Source organism: Polistes canadensis, unplaced genomic scaffold (genome assembly GCF_001313835.1).
Source record: "Polistes canadensis isolate GaletaPanama2010 unplaced genomic scaffold, ASM131383v1 scaffold_167, whole genome shotgun sequence".
In the NCBI taxonomy this organism is placed as follows: Eukaryota; Metazoa; Arthropoda; class Insecta; order Hymenoptera; family Vespidae; genus Polistes; species Polistes canadensis.
The window spans coordinates 232,949-239,211 of NW_014569714.1; positions in this window are offsets into that span (position 1 = coordinate 232,949).

Here is a 6,263-nt window from a genome sequence, read left to right on the forward strand (position 1 = left end):
ATGTTTTGTGTTTTGAATATTAATAAAAAGAAAAATGTATGTCTACTCAATGAAAAAAGACGCTGAACTGTAAAGATTAAGTTGCTGAAGAAGTCCCAATAAAGGGACGAAACGTCCAACTAAATCAAACTAAGTTCTACTTCTTTCATGTCCAAGTTTCCTGTTAAATTTTATCATTAAAAATTGTAATTTTTGGACGAGAGAAATACTAAATAAATTATAAATAAAATTAATCGGATCTTTTATTTCGGATAATAATAAGCCAATATTTGATATTAGAATATCAATGCAACGTTCGCATGAATGGTTATGTAAATGTTAGGCCACTTTTAATGAACACAGACAAGATCTATAGTTAGTCTGTAATGATAGTGCCGCGAGCATCAAAACGAAATGTATTTAACGTTAAAAAAAAGAGAGAAAGAGAGAGAGAGAGAGAGAATGTAATGGCCATCATCGCGAGGCTACCAGCACCGGGGGGCTAGCGTTAACTTTCTGAAAAAAGAAAAGAAAAAAAAAACGAAAGAAAAAAAAAAGAAAAATGCCAGTTTACACGAAGCGAGCTTTTCAGCTTTGGTTTAAAGTGTACGCGTTAAAACGTGGCTGAACGAAAAAGAAAGTCTCATAGTCTCTCCGCTTGTTTGCCCGAGTCTTTTCAACGTTCAGGCTCAAAAGCGTATAAGAGAACGTTGTGTCATACATTAGACGTTGTTGACGAGCTCAATTTACTTGAACGAACCAAATCTAATATAATATAATATAATATAATATAATATAATATATTAGGTCTACCGGAAAGTTCTGTTCGTTTTTGAATTGAAAGAAAATAACCAAATTTTCATACATTTAATAATATTTATTATAGAATATATTTTCCATCGTTACTTATGGCTTCTTGCCAACGTGATAGCAACTTTTAAATGCCATTTTTTTTAAATAATTTTTTTTTAGATGCGAAAAACTCAACTAGTGCTTGATTTACATTATCTTCAGTTTTGAAGTTTTTTTTCCTGTACAAAATTTTACAACCAGAAAAACAAGTGATAATCGAAGGGTGCAAGGTCTGGGGAGCATGTTGAATGTGACAGAATTTCCCAGCCTACCTCTGCGATTTTCTAACGAGTCGCTAAAAAAGCACGTGGTCTGGCATTATCATAATCCGGTATGACGTGTTTTCTATTGAACATTGCCGGCTTCTTCTCTCATATTGCTTTATTTAAATCATCCATTTGCTTACAGTAGTTCTCCAAATTTAACTTTTCATTAGGTTTCAAAAGCTCTTAATGTATTGGTCCTTGGATGTCCCATCATATACACAACATTCTCTTCTTCAGGTTCAAGCTCGGCTTAGAAGTGGAAAGGGTAGGCTTTCCGGGCTCACAATATGCTCATATACTCACGATGTTGTCGTATGTAATCCATTTTTCATCAGCAGATATCATCCGGTCAAAGAAAGATTCGTTTTTGTACCAAGCAAGCAGAGATGTGCATATGACGACTCGGTCATTTAAATTTTTCTCACTTAACTGATGAGGCACCCATATGCAATATTTATAGACCAATCGTAGCTTCCGAATATGGTCTAAAATGGTTTGTTGAGTTGAACTTAGCTTCTTTGCAATATCCGATGTTGTCAAAAATGGATTTTGCTCTATCATAGCCTTGATAATGTCGTCATCGATCAATGACGGCCGTCCTGAACGTGGCTTATCATTAAGCTCAAAATCATCTGTTTCCAATTTTTAAAATCATTTTTTGCAGGTTCTATCTGAAACTGCATATAAACCAAAAACTTATACTAAATTTCTGCATGCTTCTGTAGCATTTCTTCTTTGTTGGAATACAAAGTACAGTTGCGTAAATGAATTTTTTGATAGTCATGTTTTCACAATCGCGTCTCACTGCCCAATGACATGAGAAGGTATTTTTTCGGTTTATTTAGGAGAGTACATGTGTATAAATGCAATGATAACGAGAAATAGTCATATATGACTCAAATAAACATGTTTATATCGATTGAAACTTGAGGAGACTAAATCGGACAGAACTTTCTGGTAGAACTAATAAATATAATTGAAATAAACGATAATAATCTGAACCTTATCTCGAAACGATTGATCGTATCTTACATTATGGGTAAGATACTTTTTAACAAAAATTACATCGAATGAAACTCATTTACTTTCGTTTTAAAACAAACTTAAGGAAGAAGTAGAAAAAGATAGATAGATAGATAGATAGATAGAGAGAAAAAGGTTGTTATTTCGTTCTGACTAGTTGCAGAATGTGAAAAACAGAAAAAGCCAAGTGTACATCGTTAAAAGCTAGCAAAAGTCTCTAAGAAAGTTAGGGATTTCAACGGGAAACTACTACTCTACCGAAATCTTTGCTATAGAAACCTTCGTTTTTCTTATTCCCCCTCCACACTCAAACTTATCTTCTCTTTCTCTTTCTCTTAAATTTTTTTTTTTTTCGTTTTGTTCTTCCTTACATGACTTCAATCCAACGTACGAAACGTTATTCTTGAAAAAGTGCTCGAGAAAGTAATTATTTAAAGTTTGGTCGCGTGTATTGTAAGATATTTAAGACCGTGTGTAGTAGTTTTCCTCTCTCTCTCTCTCTCTCTTTCATTCTTTTTTCCTTTATTTTTCTTTTCTTTTTCAATCGTCGATAACTTTGAAGGAAGTTCGTGGCTCCGAAGTTTGGCGGCTGGGGGGTGAACTGGGGTAGGGTGGGGAGGTAGAGAGGAGGTTACGTCGAACTCGAGTTCAGAAGAAACCTGATAAGTTTTACCCGAAACCTCTGATAATTGTGAAGAAAATTTTCGCGTTAAAAAGATTCCCCCCTTCCTCCTCCTCCTTCTCCTCCTCACTCCCCCCGCCCAACCTCATCCCAGTCTCACTCTCTCTCTTTTTCTCTCTTTTCGATAACACGATCGAAACCTGTAGAATAATTGACGGGGTTGAATGGAAAAATAAAATTAAAAAAAAAAAAAATAAAAAAACAAGGGGTGAAGAAAAAGAAGAAGAAGAGAGGTAGGAAAAATAAAAATAGTGAAAATTGCAGCGCGCGGTATTCGAATGTTACTAGAATCGAAAAGAGGTAGGTTGGTACTCGAGTTGTGCGGATACTCGTGCAGTGATTGAAACGAACTTGGATAAGCAGATTTACAGGATACATCGATCTGTAACATCGTATCCGTGTGTATACGTATGATATATCGTTATCGAAAGAAAAAAAGAGAAGGAAAAAAAAAATTACCCGTGCACGAAAGAGAGAGAAAGAGAGAATGAGGGAGAGTGATAGAAATATTTGACGAGGTACGTAAAAGCTTCGAAGGTACTTCTCGAAACAACTTGAATTCTCTCAATGGCATAACAGCAACCAAGCGAACGAGTTCCCATCGATGATATAAACAAAAAGTGCGTGTAACTTTTCGCCTTGTCCAAAATGATCGATGCATTCCGATTGATTTCAGTTAAGCGTTAGATTCTGAACGAAAACGTTTCGGACGTTTCATTTAACGCGAATTAATGAACACGATCGAGTTTCGAATCAAATTCGATTTTTAACGTATGCTTCTGGATAATGGTTATAGAAAAGGAAGAAGAAAAAATGAAACAAAGAGAGAGAGAGAGAGAGAGAGAGAGTAATTAGGATTTGGCACGATTTGTCCTTACGAAAAGAAAAATAAACTGAACGTGTCATGGTGATATAATATATCGTTGGTATAAAATAGTTTTGTTCGATTAAGGTTAATATTATTTTGTTAAATATTCGATAGTAATATTTGTGGAATGATATGATTGTTATATTTGAATCTTTTTTAATGTTATATCTTTAATATGTTTCAAATATATATTTGTCAAATTGTTTAGTTTTTTATATTGAAAGATATATTAATATTTGAACACTTCATATAGAGATTTAAGTGATTCATTTGATTTGTAGAATTTTTAACAAATTTTGTTGGCAGCATATAAGAATAAAAATAAAATAAGGGTAGTAATAAAAATAAAATATAAAAGGAACAAACGTTAAATATTATTTAAATACGTTGACAATAATCTTCGTTTACTCCCAAAAATACAAGATCGTTTAGACATATATTTCAAATATATATATATATATATTTCAAAATTTGTAATTAATTATATTGAAAAATATATTAATATTTGAACACTACATAGAAATTAAAGTAATTCATTTGATTTGTAAAATTTTTAACAAATTTTTTTAGCAGCGCGTAATAATAAAAATAATAAAATAAAAAGAAAGAAATATTAAATATTATTTAAATACGTTGACAAAATAATGATCTTTCTTCGTTTACTCCCAAAAATGCTAGATCAATTGGAAATATATTTCAAATATATATTTTAGTTTGTTATATTGAAAAATATATTAATATTCGAACACTACATAGAAATTAAAGTAATTCATTTAATTTGTAAAATTTTTAACAAATTTTTTTGGCAGCGCGTAATAATAAAAATAATAAAATAAAAAGAAAAAAATAATAAATATTATTTAAATACGTTGACAAAAATAATGATCTTTCTTGGTTTACTCCCAAATGTTAGATCGATTAGAACCGCTTGACGCTTTTGGACCAAATTCCAAACGTAGATATTATCTATGTATACGCTACGATTATCTTCAAATAGCGTGATTCGCTCCAGGGGAATGATTCCCTTGCATAATTACTAAGGACGTTCGAGAATCGTGGAGAATTTTGGTTGTGTATATCATCGATATCGTTATACTCGATAGATGCCATGGGATTTTCGTGAAACGTCGTCACTAGAGTGGAAACCCTTCTCTCTTGTCCTCGAGTATAAATTGCTTTTAAAGAATTTATATAGAATTCATAACCGTTGAAATATAAGATAATTTATTGTTCAAATCTATTCTCTATTCTCTACTATACATTAATCTACTTATATACGAACATTATTATTATTATTAATAATAGTATTATGTGTATTTATGAATAGAGAATTAATTTTACCTACATTTTTCATAAATAAATTAAATATAGAAATTGTTTATTGTATACTGGGTGCTTTGATTTTTTTCAACAAGATTTTACTATTCTATAAATATAAATACAAAAAAATTTATGTATAAACGTAAGTTTTTAAATACGTAATTACAAAATTATATCATATATTATATGAAAAACAAAAAAAAAAGAAAGATAAACAGAAAGGAATATAATTCATGTTTTTATCTACATATTTTTCTTATTATTAAATAGTTCTACATGCAGAATGAATATATTAAATAAATTGTTATGAAATAATTAATAAAATAAAAACTCACATAGCTTTCTCGAATCTTGTCAAATCTATTATAAATATAGATAAATACTGCAATGCAGATAAAAAGAAAGATGAATAAAATCTAATACTTTGATTCTATTATTGAATTATTATTTTTTTATCTATATAAAACAATATTTTTATATCGAGAAAAGTAATTTTTCTACGATGAAAAAACGACGCATAAACGCAGTTATTGAATCATATCTTGAAAAATGAATAAAATCTTGATATATATATATCATATTAGTATAGAAGTGATAGCTTTATATATATATATATCTAATAAATTTTCACCATATTTTACTTTCTTTTACTTCTTTTTTTTCTCCCCCTTCCTAAAATTTGTTACTCCCGTTTTTCGCGTTCCGCAAATTTTTTTGCCGCGAATAAAAGTGTAGAGTTTACGATTTAATCGTAACTAGACGGGGGAGAGGGGGGGGATACGACAATACTACGAAAAGTAAAAATTTAATCGGAAAAATAGTTTTGAAAGTCGGACAATCGTTGGGACGATATAAATTCACGACTTTTATTTGACCTTTTTACTTGTTTATCTTTAAAAGTAAGGGAATTAACTTCTGATACGACGCTTCGTTGTGACTCGTGTTCTATATACACATACAATCACAGATATATACCCAGGCATGTATACAACATATGTACATATATACAGAGTCTCCTAAAAGTCGCTTTACCGACATGAAAAATGATACATTTTTTATGAACTGATTATTTGGAGCAAAGGCAAGCATACTTTTAATAAAAATACTCTCCAATTGGTAACTCATATTAATAAATAATAAAATATTGTAATTATATTAATACACACACTAATTATTTACTAAGTTTAATTGTTAGGGATGTTTTTTTTTTTTTTGGACAGGTTTAAATTATATAAATATAATATATAAAAATTTCACTCACATATTATATTAA